The 15,476-nt window shown below is 41.3% G+C and overlaps 1 long non-coding RNA gene across 2 annotated transcripts in view; it reads right to left on the bottom strand.

Annotated features, from left to right (window-relative positions):
• LOC118168430 overlaps positions 1 to 14,994 on the bottom strand; it is a 47,147-nt gene extending 32,153 nt beyond the window's left edge. Inside the window, exons 1-3 of one of the 2 annotated variants that reach the window (XR_004751559.1) lie at positions 14,921 to 14,994; positions 14,284 to 14,351; positions 6,042 to 6,189 (exon numbers count right to left, since the gene is read on the bottom strand). This is a non-coding gene — a long non-coding RNA (uncharacterized LOC118168430). The remainder of the gene's footprint in view (positions 1 to 6,041; positions 6,190 to 14,283; positions 14,352 to 14,920) is intronic. The other variant, XR_004751560.1, reaches the window with a different exon arrangement.
• Between the last annotated feature and the right edge of the window lie 482 nt (positions 14,995 to 15,476).

Here is a 15,476-nt window from a genome sequence, read left to right as displayed (position 1 = left end):
ACTGTTAGAAACCCTAGCTTATGCAGTTTCATCCGTAATTGCCTTTTGCAGAGCAGAATATGATATAGCCTAACATGATGCACCACAGATGTTCCAGTTGCAATAGCAAAAATAAAGGTTTATAATCCGGGGCAGTCTAACAATGTCTGGGTCTACATCGCTAAAGGCATCTGCCCTTGGAAGCAAGCCCTGGTACTGCACTAAACACTGTGGAGATTTACATCAGCATGTCAGAGCTGACCCTCTCTGGAACACTGCACAGCTCTCACCTGGACCTCTTGTAGCACCCCTATGGCACCGATAATTACGATTCTTTTTGTGATTATAGAACCAGTACAGGGCAGAAGACTTCAACACTGATGGCAACAGAGTGATGGTGATAATGTAGCACTGATGTCAATAAGACACGTTCCTTTGTTAACAGTGTGAACCACATAATGATTAAAAGGCAGCTTTTTGCTGACAGTATCAAGAGAAGACTTTTATTTTCAGTGAGCAGCTGCTGCTTTTTCATAAAGTGACTTTCCAGTAGAAATAATACAGCAGACTGGTATTGCCAGGAACAGCCTAATGTCTGAAGTTTGTGGACTGGCAAACACAGCCCTATTCTGCTAGTATTTGAATCACCAATAAACCAAATGGCCCATCTCCAGTTTTATGAGAACTGCAAGTTAAGCCAGGCTGGAAAAGAGCTAGAAAAAAAAAATGGGTCACACAGATTGTTCCATTTTAATGAAAGGATCATTTGCAAACGTCATTTCCCCCCCCCCCAATCCACCATGAATTTCTCTTCCCCCAGACCTTCTCGTGCTCAACTTTAGTATCTTTGACTCCATGCTTTCATTCCCCTAAAGCAAAGTATATGGCCCACTCAGAAATAAATGCAAAGAACATCATGTAATGATGCCTACACTAAGCAGAGGCCATAGCTAATAGCACATATCTTCATCTGGTATTAACCAGCATTTTAATGCCTCCTGCTGCACTGCACGGCTCTCTGTGGAGCTGCCCTGCCAAAGGTACTTGAATTTCTGCATTAGTTTTCACCTGAGCAACTCCATGATGTGGAGGTGCTTGTTGCTGGTGAGCAGGTTAATGGAGAAGCTCGAGGGAAACAACTTCAAGATCTTTTTACAAAATCTGTTTGGTTGCCCCTGACAAACACAGGCAGATATGCCCTGTATTTTCTACCAGTGCAAAACAAAGCTGGATACAGGCAAATACAATACCTGGCATCTAAATTTCAGTTGAAAAAACAAATAGCACTAAAACACAGCACACCAGGACTCAAGAGATAACAGAAATAAAGGGAATAGGGTAGATGTCTGAGAATAACATTCCTCACCATACTAAACACCCAAGATTTCCTTCCTGAAATAGCAGGGTAATGAGCCCTCAAATATTACCTATCCCCCAGCAGTCCAGGCTCTAACCTCTAATCCTAAAATTGCTTTATTCCTGAAGTCATATTGATTCACATTTTTTACCACGAAGCTCTGCTTGTTTCTTTGCTGCAGGATGCGGGCAGCAACCTCCACTACTGCAGGCTCAGAGCACCAAGCAAGGCTTTCTGAAGGGTTTCTAGAAGCAGAGGTGGGGAGCAGGGTAACTCCAACCTAATATTGCCCCCAAAGCACTTTAAACACAGAAGGTAGGAAGACATTTAAGGTAGCCTACTGAGTGCTCCAGCAAGGCTTTTGTTGGGCACAGACCCTGATAATGCAGGAACTCTCTGGACCTGCTCTTGTTGGTTCTCAGCAGGTCCCAGAGCAATAAGAAACATGATGTGGCCAAAGGGAAGCTGCACCTGGGCTGATGCCCAGAATCAATAGCAGGGTTTCCATGGGGAGCTTGGCCAGTCTGCCAAACACCTGCCTCATTGGGCCAGCACAGAGCTTCATGTCAGCCTGATTTGCCTGGTAAAGATGGATGGAGAACACTGTGGCTCTTCAGCAGTCATGCAAATATGAGAAAAAGAACACTGCTCCTACTGACAGGAGCCAGGACTCCACTGGAAATACAGTCGGTACCCATGCAGATGCTCATGTCTTCTCAAGCAGGTAGCCACCAACTCATAGGGTGACCCTGGGTGTGGGATGGTACTGATGAAAGATGTGGGGGGCAAGAACAGAGAGCCCAACTGCTCCCCACAGCAGGCACAGCTGTAACTCTTGCAGCTGAAACACCAGGAAGATGCTGGAAAAGTACGAAGGTTAAAGGAGAGTCAGAAAGATGACTACAGAATTGTGACTAAGGAAAACTCTTTACAGAGAGAAGCCAGAGGTGTATTAACTAAAGGAAGCTTGATGACATGATGAAAATAGGGTTGGTTTAGTTACAGTTAATAAACAGAGGTCATTAAGCTTGTAACCTATGAGTTCACATCAGATGGTTACATATGGTTCTATATTTTAATAACTCAGAAGTGAGGATACTAAGAAAGGATCATAAGAATTACTTTCTCCAAAATCCTTGCAACCTACAAAATACACTGCTATTGGCTGTTGACTTAATCCAAGAGTAAAATCCTCCTAAACTCCCACACACACCTGTGGTTCTGCCAATAGCAAGGCAAGCATGTTCACACTGGCTGCGCATCATCCCTGAACTCATGATCAACACCAGCAAGAGCCTCCTTCATGCTGAACATTCCCACAAGCTACATTTATTGAACAACGTGTGGTAATTTGACATGTTGAAATAGCAGGAGTGTTCTATCCTGATACTGATTTTCCCAAGGCATGTTATATAGATTGATACCAAGTGTAAAAAGAGAGAGAAAGAAATATTTCTTTTCAAATTTACTAAAACTTCATTGGAGTTGGAATTGTTCTCTAAAAGCTTTGAACCTGCAGAAACAATATTTTCTAAGAAAATGGTCCTAACAAAGAGCACGTCAGATTCTTAATAACACCTTGTCAGGGATTTTGCTGTGCACTAAGAGCACATTGAATGAAATACACCAGTGCAAAGGCAGGCAGGCAGTTTCTAGGACTTAGAAGCTGCAGGACAACCCCCAAAACCTGCTACATGCCAATAAAAGCAGAAGATATCACTTGCATTACGCTTCTGTCTCCTTGAAAGGGAGTTTAAGAATTTAAAACTCTTTTTGAAAGTAGGTCTTTTCCCTAAGACCACAGCATAAAGAGGGGGCAACTTGCTGGGGTTTTATATTTTAATATTTATATTTTGTTCATAGACCTTTTTTGATCAGTCCTGTTTGCAGTGTCTCTCACCTAGAAATTACACTTCGGCTAGACTCTGTACTACTGCCATCCAGCAGGTCAGTTCAAAACAACCCCCTTAACACTAGTGGAGAAGTTATTATATTTCCCTATTCCTATCGCCTCTTGTGTCTCTCTCAGTCCGTCCAGGGGAAGGCAATTTAGATCTCAGGTCTAACCCAGCATAAATGTAACACAGCATATATTTTTTACTGTCACCAATGGCCACCAAGCCCTCTAAAAAAACTCCTGTATTTTATCCAGTTACTGTTACGTAGAGCATCATAGATTAGACTTGCCTGAAGAATAATTAGGTTTTGGATCAAGTATACTTCAGGGATGTTTTTACTAGTGCTGGAAATGCTGGTGCTAGAAAATTTCATAGCATCTATGATTCTGTGAAATACATCAACAGAAAGCAACATTTACAATAGTGGTTAACCACGCCTGTATATAAAGAATTGTGTCTAATTCTTTTTTATTATCTTTTATTTTTCCAGTTCTGAGCAGTTTGTTCTTTCTCTCCCTTTTTAATTAAGGCAACTTTAAAAGCCAACATATCTAACCGGGAAGTCACTTACACAGATCAAGTCACATTAATCTCCTTTTTTGATTGACCACATTGATCGTGTTCCCGAGTTGTTTTCCTCAGCCCCAAGGCAGTTCCGCAGAGCTCCCCTCCCTTCAGGTCCTGTAGAATCACCCAAATTCAGCCCAAAGGGTAACAATTCAACCTCATTTTCCTGGTGAGGAATTGTCCAACACACAAACCACCTACTCCAGTCTTCAAAACCTACAAAAAAAAAATAGAATGGCAGTTTTTTTTTTTTTTGCCAGCAGTGTGCCAAAATTACAGACAGCTCCTCCAAAAAAAATCTGAGATTTGACAGAAGACATCTACAAACCAAAACTTTTGAGTAGTGCTTTCATAAATGCAAGCTTCGTAAGAATGAATCAACAGCACAACTTTGTAAAAATAAACAGCTCTCAATGTTGATAACAAAGCACATTTATGATTTTTGATAAGTTTTGCAGCCGTTACTTTGATTTATTTTCATGTTCAAGGATCATTACCATAACAGCAAAAACACCTGCTTTGCTTCTGGGCCTAATCCTGCCTGGACAACACTTAACACGGGACTATATCTATTTTAAAATCACCTGAAAACATTGTATACATTCAAGAAGTCACCAATCAAGTCCATATGCAATCAAGTTTTGTCACTCTTTGTACTTCTTTCTATGGAGTGTTGAAGAGAGAGCAAGAAGAAAGGATTAAATTTGGGGGAAAAAAATATTAGACCTAAACCAGAATTTTATACATGTGGTTCCTAGCATGGAAACCAGATGTTGACTTAAATGCCCAAATGCCCTTTAGGTTAACTGGGAAGGACTGGGTGCCTAGGCATCAGATGCAGAGCACTAAAAGAAAGGGGACTTTCAGTAGAGAGTGGATCACGTCAACCAAGAAAAAAAAAAAAAGTGGAAGAAACTGCCTTTCGCTCAGACTTAGGTGGCTAATGCTGGACTACATTTAGACATCTCTTCCAAATATAGTTTCAGAGCAGAAATCCCCTGTGTTTTGACATCTAAAGCATCATATTTAGGTTCAGACAATCAGCTCAGCTTTCTCTTCATGGAGACAGAAGCTTACAGCTAAAGCAGATTAGAGGAAAGGGGAAAAGGAAAACTCAAATAAGGTTATTTTCTGGCTTGAATATATAAGCCTCAGACTGTATTTGTCAAAGGCTTCAGTGTTTCTTGAGATTACATGGAGTTATATTCAATGGACTTGGAGTTTCTCAAGCTTTTGGTTTTAGCTACTGAGAAGTCCTGATTTGCACATTGTCTTTAATTAGCAAAGCACCACAGTCTTGGAAAGCTGGAGGAAGATCTGCAAAGGCACTTGGACAACAGGCAACTGATTTGTGCAATGGAAGTTTGATGCATGTATGAGAAGTCTTCAGAAAACCTGGGTGACAGATTTTGGATAATGAACAAATCTTGAGGCTGGCCCCTAGCACTGGATCAGATATCACGGTTTGTTCCCCAGAATATATATATTGGAGACAAACGTGTATAGGCAACCACACATGCCAGATTGCAGATTGGAAGTTAAGATTGCAAAACTACTAGCAAACAAAAATACCTCTTTGAAATGGAAACATTTTTTGAGTTTCACTCAAATGAAGTACGAGCCTTCCAAGGAACATCTTGATTATTTCTTTTTTAAAAAAAGCAGATATGCAGCAGATTTGTTTACACTACTTGAGATAGACTATTTCTTTTTTAGAAATGGAAACTAATACATCTGTTGAATGCAGATACAAAACATTTGCAGTATGTCTGGGCTCTAGCTCCATTTAGCTATGCAAAATAGGTATTTGAGTGTGCATGTCTTGCACACAGAGGGTGTTTACATATATATCTTCTGCATAAGTAAATTCAGTGCTCAAGCTAATACATATTCTCAGTGTGCAAATCGTGTTTGAGGGATCAGTCCTCCATGAGTGAAGAATATCACAATTTTTAAAAATATAACTTGTTGCAAACATAGGGGAATAACATAATAGATGTTTTATTAAACATCCAGACTCTAGTCATGGCTAAACCCACCTCTGAACATATTCTGAGTGCTACGTCACTGCTCCTACTGATAGGCATTTGCTAGGAATTGCTGCTAAATTAATAAAAATGCATAAGACTTTTACAAAATGCCCAGTATTAATTGAAGCACTCAGCATCTCATTAATTCTGAGAATATAATGGACTTTTGATTAGGCAGTTTGTTAAGCATCTATTCCCCGGTGTTCTCACCTGATTGCAGTTATCACCCCATCAGGTGTTGCAGCCATACCTGCAGAGTATGAACTGCTGGTGCATCCTCGTTCCAGGAAAAACACATTAAAGTAATCTGGAGCACCACGCTGTCTGGGTTTCCCATTCATGGGAAACCATTCAGTTCCTAGAAGATTAAATTTAAAAAATTACTAATTGGCTTAAATTGCAGACCAACAATGTACTCTACTTAAATATCCAGTTCTTATTTTTTTCTAGTGCACTACCTGATGATTTGCTGAGATGAGTGCTTATAGTGGCTCAGTTTCAAAGATGATGCTAGATCTGTCCTGAAATTTAACTGGTGCAGATGCAGATGAATGGGTGAGCAGGATTAACAACCCTGTTCCTCTCTCTGAGTATAGCACGTGTAGGGAGAAGAACAGACGGGAGAGATGTGTCACCAACTTTAGACTCCGTATAGAGTCACTGGGGGGAAAAAACAAATCTCAGTTTAAGCTCTTATTCCCTTATGCTAGGGAATACTTGGATTGCCTATACGCAAAGGTTTTTGTTTGCTTTGCAGTGTGTTTTTCATTTGTTTTGTCAGTTTGTTTGAACTTTTCAGGAGGTATTATTCCTCTGTCATATCATATTTATCTATCAATGTTGTTCTACTTCCAACTGGTTTACAGGACTTGGAAGTGAGATTTAGTCATCTGCAATGTCTCAGTCCTCCAGAACCTTTTTAATTAATTCCCCCAATACTAACTTAGCTAAAAAATTATCTATTATATAATTAACTGGGCCATCTAAAAATTTAGATTTTTGTGCGTACAGAGGAGATGATAGGTATGCAGACCTAACAATTCATTTCATCATTTCCATCTGAACATTTTTATTGATACTTGATTTTGAAATCCTGTTCCTTCATAGAGAAAGGCTCCAAAATAAATTCTCAAAGCTCCTTCACATGGAAGTGAAACAGAAAAAAAATCAAGCTGGATTTTCTGTTTATAGTACTATTCACCCCCAGGAATCCATCTTGCATCATAAGCACTGACTGGATTTGATACACCTTTACAGTTTCTGAAAAAGCTTTATGGTTTTTGAAAAGTGTGGATACTTGTGCTTCTTGCAGGGGACAATTTCTTCTTTTATAAAGAAGCTGGACACATTTTTTCCCTTTGTGCCTCTCCCCTACTGACTATAAAGGAACCCTGGAAAGCTAAATTGGAGATTTCTAAAGACTTTTTTCTTTTTTTCAGACATTTGCTGTAAATGTCTAACATGGCAACTTTAAAAACTACCTATTCTACCTGCAAATGTTTTCCCTTTTCAGCTGTTTCTCTTTTTCAAGAAGTGCCCTATCTGTATATGTAATAACCACAAAGCACTGAATTTGAAAGCATTATGGTCATTAAAACAAAAGTATCTTCAGGATATTCTGAGCCAGCACCAATGCAGTCCTGCATGAAATGGAAATATTTCTAAAGATATTAACATTGCAATCCACATCTCTAGAGCCCAGTTTATGTTTTGCCTCCAAGCCTAGTTTCCAATCCTCTACAATTTTTTGGCACCCACCCAGACCATGAACATTTACAGTTCTTATCACTCTAAAGAAGAACTACCTCACCTCACTGATGGTCTGAATCAAGCCGGAAAGCCACAGGTTTTATGAATCCAATTATTATTCAGTGCTTGATAATATCATCATCATCATCATCTAGTGCTGTGTTCTTCCCACTCATGTGCTTGGGATCCCCCAAAGCAGGGACATCCTCATCCACTATGGCATCATCCACCCTGTCCCAAGATGTTTCTTCTCTTCAGCAGCCGAGGGGCAGCTAGCCTGGAGATGCAGCTAGACCATGACATTTCCACCCAGTCTCAACATACTTATGCTCCTGCAGTTTAGACTACATGAGGCTAGGAGGCAAGATTGTGTGCCTGAGCACCATCATTTCCCTGCATAGATTCATAGAGAGGTAACAGTCACCTATAGGGCAGGTAATCGTGTACAAAGTCAATACGCTGGCTGGAGAAGCCTTCAACCTTCCTCCTAGGCTTCTACATGAAGGTAGGTTATTTTTTCCATACTAATCAGGTGAAAAACGGGAATAGGGTATTCTATCAACAACTGATAAATACCTGTGTGGCTTTAGATTGTGTAGAAACCCCTGCATGAAATCACACATTGACTTTGCTGGCTGGCCCAGTAAGAGCATTGACTGTGTTTGGGTTCAGTTTCTCAAGCTCGAGGCTCCCAGCAGTATCCTTGGTTATGTGAACACCTCTTAAAGCCAACACATCTAACAGTTGTGATGCTGCCATTACACCAGAAACAAGGAGACAATACAGTGATTGACAATCTACTCCAATATCATGCAAGCCTTTAAAAAATGTGTTCCTGGGCTGTCAGGGGAGAGCTGTTTGCTTTCGAGGGCTCCGCTTTCAGAAGTTTTAGAATCCCTTAGGAAGTAACCAACCATATAATGATAATACAATTCTCCAGCTGTTAGACATAAGCAATAATACTTTTTCCCAATATTCATCGGACTTGCCTACCATATGTTACATTTCAGTACAAACAACCTCACGCTATTTGCACCACACTTTAAACACTCTTAAGTGATTTTGGTAGGAGAGTGAAGCATGTTGCGCCCAGTGCTGTGAGAATAATTGATTTCTTTGGTTTGTTAGTCAAACCAATGACACTCACTGAGGGCCAGAGAGAAACTTACTCCAGGTTAAATAAAACATTTTGTTTTGATAGTTGATAAAAGCAGAGAAAACCCAGCGAGAGTTGCTTGAGCTAATAGTGTCAGTTCAGTTCAAAACCATTTTCTACTTGATCAGTTCGGAAGACATTTTACCCAAACCCTTCACACTTTCCTCAAAAGACAACCCTAAAAACACTCTGAAATATTTCTACATCACCTCTCCCGATGGCTTTTGTTTTACACTGTTCATAGCCGTGACCTGCATTGCCTTATGCCCGGTGATTGCCTTTGCCCAGTCCAGGAATTACTCATCCTCCTTCACAGCCTGTGTAAAGAGTTGCTGTGCTTCACAAGTAGGCAAAAGAGCCAGTGTTTTAATGGCTAAAATTTACTCCTGCAGAAAGGAAAGACTGTCTTTCAAAACCTGCCTCTGAAGTGTGGATCTGAAATGGGACCTATAGTACAACCTGGATGAATAGCCAAGCCATGGGAGACAGGAGGAAAACAAACCGTTCTCACCTGGGGTTTGAGAGTCACAGCTACAATTCAGAGCGCCTGTATTTCATGCAGGTCTCCGTATGTATAGCTCCACACACTGGCTCTAGCTCAGTTAGTGAAAACACTGACCAAAAGGCCAAAAGGCTTAGCTATGACATAGAAGCTGAACATGAATGAATCTACCCATGAATCTCACCTAACATTAGTTATTAACATAAGTATTGAAGACTTTCAAAGCCACCACCCATACATGGCACTCCCTCCTCCTCCTCTTTCTTCTCACCTGCAACTCTAACAGCAAGGGAATGCCCACCCAGCATGGTCAGATGAATGTCATGTTCAGCCGTGGTAGAGACCCTTGACACTTCCAGCTCCCATGCAGCCAAGCAGGCTTGAGCACCATTTAGTAACTGAGGACATCCAGCAAAATCCAGGTGTGCCAGGCCCTGTTCCAGCAAGTGCACCTCAAATCCTGTGTTTGATTCTGTAGTATAAACAGGCACCCTGCCACAAACAGAGGAACAAAAAGCAGCTGGGCAGGATAAAACCTGCTCAGCACAAAAGAAACACAACTAGAATCCATTAAGAAAAAGGAGGTATAGAAAGCAACACCACATTTCAAAGCATCATTGCTCTTGAGTGTCTTAAATATAGATTTCTGAGCATCCTAGGGCAAGCAGGAAGTGTAAGAGATTTAAACACAAGACTGGAAGTGCTTTAGACATAAACACTCAACTCTGAGCAAAGATTTCAACCATAGCAGAATCACATTTAGAAATAACAGAAAATAACTCATGATGAAAGTAAAAATATATATATGAATAAAATAATGCATGCCTTAATTCTTCAGACTTGCATGGATTAAGGTGTGGGTCTGAATGGTATTATCATTATATGGTTGGTTACTTCCTAAGGGATTCTAAAACTTCTGAAAGCGGAGCCCTCGAAAGCAAACACTGAGACTGAACAAAAGCAACTCTTCGCACTTTTCCAGTTACTAGCATCAAAGTCCTCCACATAGTAACATTACAAGTCCTGCATTTAAGAACATGCTGCCATCAATTTCTCTCCCATTTCCAGCAGACATATAGATATTGAAAATAGGTAGCTTTGTGAGCAGTGAAATTTACCATGTCCTACAGCTAAAGGGAAATTGACCCATATAGTGCATAATGTTTTGAGTGGAGTGGGAATAAATGTACCAGAATTCCTGAGCATTTTTTTGCCTAAAGAAAAGAGGGAAAACTGTACAAAATTTGAGTGCAAGATTTCATGTGGCTATCTGAATATGTGACCTGCTATACATTTGTATGAGGAAGACTCAGACTGGTACATGAATTAAGATAATTCTTAAACCTGAATGAAGAAATCAGAATGGCTTAAAACATTGGTAATTGCTACATAGGTTTGGGAAAGTGCTCATACCACAAATAACTTCAAATCTCTTTGCAAATATTCAAATAATTAAGAGGGTCAGGCTGGATTTACTTATTGTGGAAGATCCAGAAGCTGTTTAATACCTTGCCAAAAACTAAGCATCAAAAATAAAAACAAAAAGAGGCAAATGAAATATGCTAGTAGGATTGTTCTGTGCCCTCAGACAAGCAAAGCATGAATATTTATGGAGCTTGTTGTTTATACACTGTTTGAATGTAAATATTAGAACTTCAAAATGAAACTGAAGACACTCAAGAGCTCACATGTTCAGCATGTAAGACCAGGCCCTAGTTCTTCAGGCACCAATGCAGGCTATTGCATTTGGAGGAGGAGACCTTTGTCCAGCAGAAAGGAGGACAGGTCTCTCCATCACCAGAAAGCATAAAAATCAATCATTTTCCCTCCTCCCACCTCTGCAGCAGCACACAAAGGTGACACGAGCATGGCAGCAACACATTTTAAGCCCTCAAGAACTAAAGGTGTTTTATTTGTAATTTAATTCCAAAAAGCAGCCTCGGGAGCTGTTGAGCACATGCACTTCGCACTCCGACACAAACCCAGCTTTACCCAGCCAAGAACTCCCCAGGGTTCAAGCAGGCGAGTCAAGGTACAGGCTATTTTAGGATACTGGAAGATTATCATCCTTCTGTGCAGGATGACTTTTATAAATAGGATAGAGAGCGCAGGATTTAGGAGTATCCAGATGGATGTCTTTCATATCATCTCTTGTCTTTTTTCACAGGCACAGCAGTCATTAGAAATAAGTAGTCCATCAGGATTTAGACTATCAGTTGCCACAATGTGCCTTAAATTAAGCAGCACAGGTTTTCTTAATCTTCATCGCATACTCCACAGCTACCATAAAACCAGTCAGAACTGGGCCATGTAGATTTCTAGAGCCAGGAAAACCTACTGGAGACCAAAGGACAACTTCAAGTGTCGTAAAGGAACCTAACAACTAGAACTTCAGAGGAACAAGCTGCCTCTGCAAGGACCAGGAAGAATGAATAACACGAGTGTGGCTATGAACTCAAGACCCCACCATTGAGTCATTTATTGGTATGAAACGAAATGCAACGGATTACAATTATTAAGATTGATCCTGAATGGGTTTCTAATACTCTAATCAGCGAAGGTTAGAAGTTAGTCTAGTTTTATCTAGGTTGCCCTTGCCATAAAGGACGCCCAGTCCCAGATTTGCCAGGAAAAACATGCCCCCCCAAAAACCTGCCACTGCGTAATATGGGAAGTAACTGTGTGACTCTTAAAAGAGCCAGTTGTCACACAGTTGTCAGAGGGAAGCAAGAGTGTTTAAAGAACACATAAGAGAATTAATAGACACAGTGGTATTTAGTTTGCTAGCCGTACTTACAAAGCAAAAAAATCTTTTCCTCCTTGCAACCCAGGAGCCAGGGAGATTTATATCGCAATCGGAGCACCAGCAAGCAGCACAAAACATCTACTCAGCATATGAGACTCATTGCTTTCCAAGCAGAAACAGCAACTATGTTTAACTACAACAGCAAAAAGCCCAGGTTCCTAGAACAAGCCACCCTGCCCTGTGCTGGGGGATGATGGACTCATACCATGTCTGCCTGCACTGCAGTGCAAGCTGCAATCCCTCCCTGCCCCGTAGCAGGGGGCAGCCCCCTCCAGATGATTTAATTACTCAATTCAGCTTCCCTATTAAGGGCAGCTGGCAACTCTGACAGACTATAACCCTATCTCTGGCTGTTGGACAGCAGCTCAGCAGCCCCCTGACACCCCTCCCTGAGGCAGCACCCCGAGGATCCCCAGCCTCTGAATGCCAGCTGGACTGCTTGCACTCGGGGGCCTTGTATAAGGCAATTACTAGATATTCTTTGCTTTAGAAAAAGCTTCCAGAATTGTTACCTCCTCAGAAACCCTGTTCCCATAATACAGCCAATTAACAACCTTTGTACCTGGCAATGCACATCTTTTCTCTGCTGCTAACATGCAGTTTCTTCGGAAGAACCAAAATTACACAAGAGGCTCTCATTCAGCAGCAGAGAGCCTAACACCTAAATGCAGCCAGGTGCTTGTGCTACCTATCATGCCCCAAACATTTACTCCTGTCCCCATGCCAAATACTGCAGTAAGGAACAGCTAACAAGCTCCTGTCACATCTATCAAGGAGCCAAGCAATGCTATTAAACATGAGAACTGGGGTCACATCTGAATTGGTCTCTGCTCTTGTTAACTAGGCACAGCAGCCTGTAATAACTTGTTCCTCTATTAGCAATTACACTCAGTTATGTAATAAACAAACTAAAAGAGGGATCTACTGCTTTGTCCAAACCAGATCATTGCTTCAGAACTCCAGGATCATGCCAGAGAAGAAAAAATAAAGACAATGTTCACTCACTCTGCTAATGCCAAGCAAGATTGAATTAATGTTTAAAAAAAAAAAATTTTTTTTGAAAAAAAAAAAAGCTATTAATCAGGTTTATCTAAATTTGTGCTGAGATTTTATCAATGCCATCAGCTGGCTTTCTCACTTGCTTTCTCTTCTGTATATATTTTTAGGCTTTTATTGTTAGGTGATTTCCTGATTGAATTCAAAGATCTCATGGAACAGCATATTAGCATATTTTGAATATAAATGCAGACTCTGTTATGGGATTCAATTTCTCTCTGAATTTTAATTCCAAAGCTGTTCTTTTCCACATTGTTCATGTGAGTAATCAGAATTTTAATCATATTCATGCACCTTTGGGTGTACTGTGAGATGGGACAGCAGAAAATACAAAGGGAAAAAAAGTAAGAAGTTGGTAAGTTCCAAGTTTCTCCCCAAGACCACACTAGCATCATAGGCAGCACATTCCACATGGTGTCCTAAAGAAAAGAAGATGACCGTATCTGGTGCAAGGTTTCTCTCTTCACGGTTGTAAACTGATTAATGGCCAGCTAGCAAAATCATTTTAACCAAAACTAGCTCTTTTCATCTGATAAACCAGAGCTGAATAGAAATACAAATCAATTTTCTTAGCGAGATGCCAGTCCTTCAGCATGTTCAACAAAAATATTATGAAGAAAATAAGAGGCAGAAATTCTAATTGTGTTTTCTTTTTGCTTTCCTTCAGGGTAAGAGAGTACAGCGGTAAATACATTCATTACTTTTTCATCAAACCTGTATCTAAGGGGTATAGATTTCACTGGGAAAGCATTTCTAGGAAAGAAGACTAGGAAATAGGAGAGGAGCTCGTTTCCAGAGCCAGCTGAAATTTAGGGGGGGAAGCTCTCTCTAATGCTAAGAAAAAATTGCCTCCTGAGCATTACCTAGCACACCAAGTTCACCCTTAATAAGGAAATACCTCCCACCAGCCCAAAGATCTCCATCCTACCCAAAATTTTAGCACATTTCATGCCATTCCAGGTTTGTTAGGCCTCCAGTTCCCTGTGCTTAGAGCTCAGGTTTCTGAGATGAGTCACATCCTCCACAGCTTCAGCCTGAGGAATAATAAAAAAAATAAATTTAAAAAAAAAAAAGTTGATTTTGAACTTGCTACCAGGTAATTATGCTCTGATCCTCTTGGATCCTGTACCCAGCCTGGCAATGCTAAGTTTCTCTCTGCTGCCTACATCTTGAAGCCACCTACTTGCCAGAGGATTTCCTGGGTAAAAGAATAACCAGGAGACCAGGGTATTTCAGAAAGCCACAGCACACCTGAAAGAAAGAGATAGTTCGGCAAACCGCTATCACAAGTTTTTATTGGAGTTACATCTGAGTACTCTAACAAGGGACCACAGCACCATTAAAGCAAGTGCTGAGCAAATGAGATGCACCAAGATAGTAGCTGCTCTGAAAATATTCCTCGCAGTTTGGAATTTACATAAGTGGACAAGTAGCTTATAAAAACTGGAGCTCACAGTACAAGAGAATGTACATTTATAGCCATACAAGCTAGCAACTCCAGAAACAGAGAGCAGTTCAGACAGGACCACACTGAGGTAGGTTTGTTGGTGTTTTGAGGGTTCAGCACTAAAACTGCCTCAGTAAGATGCAAACTGGCTCTCTGAGGATCCTGTCTGTACCCAGGTCTAGGCTTCTGCTTCAAAACACATTTATTGAAGTCACTCATGGAAAAGTAATCAAGCACTTCCCCACCGGATTCCTCAATGCAGCAGAAAATATCAAGCAGAGGACAAGGCAAGAAACAGAGGAGCCCAGCACATCAAAAGCAAGCAAGGCAGAAGTCTGACTCACAACGTGGGACACATATCCCCCACCAGAACCCTACCTTCCTCTGCTCCATACCCACAACACAGGTCACGGTCCCCCAGAGCTGCCCCCAGCAGCTGCTTGCTGAGCCCCCCCCCAGCCTCCTTCAGCCTAGGTGAGCTGGCTGGGCACCGAGCCTTTAAACAGCAGGTCCTCGTTAACCTGATTCATTCTGTCTGGACCAATTAAGGAGGGCTCGCACAAGTCATTTCTGTGGGAAAAGCAGCTAGGGCAGAGGTTTTTTTGCTGGGGAGTGGTTCTGTGGGAGCGTGCCCACCCCTCCCAGGGGTCTGGCAGTGCACACACGTGAGCTCCCCTCTGTGAAACATGGCCACAACTTTGCTCTGCAGTACCTGTGCCACGAACAACATTCCCTAAAGGATACTGATGGAAGATGAGAAATTAAACATGGCAGGTTTTGGTAATAGTCTGGTGACCTTTTCTAGGAGTTCTTTGCTGGGCCCAAGCAAGCCGTGGGGCAGCAGTAACCGTCAGCACCTCAAACTGTGATGTTTGGTGCAAGGGCTTGTAGCTTGATAGGCTTAAAACAGCTCCCGATCCCACCGTGGC

Source organism: Oxyura jamaicensis, chromosome 5 (genome assembly GCF_011077185.1).
Source record: "Oxyura jamaicensis isolate SHBP4307 breed ruddy duck chromosome 5, BPBGC_Ojam_1.0, whole genome shotgun sequence".
NCBI classification, from domain to species: domain Eukaryota; kingdom Metazoa; phylum Chordata; class Aves; order Anseriformes; family Anatidae; genus Oxyura; species Oxyura jamaicensis.
Note: the sequence above shows the minus strand (reverse complement) of the source record. Positions and strands in the feature narration are given on the sequence as shown.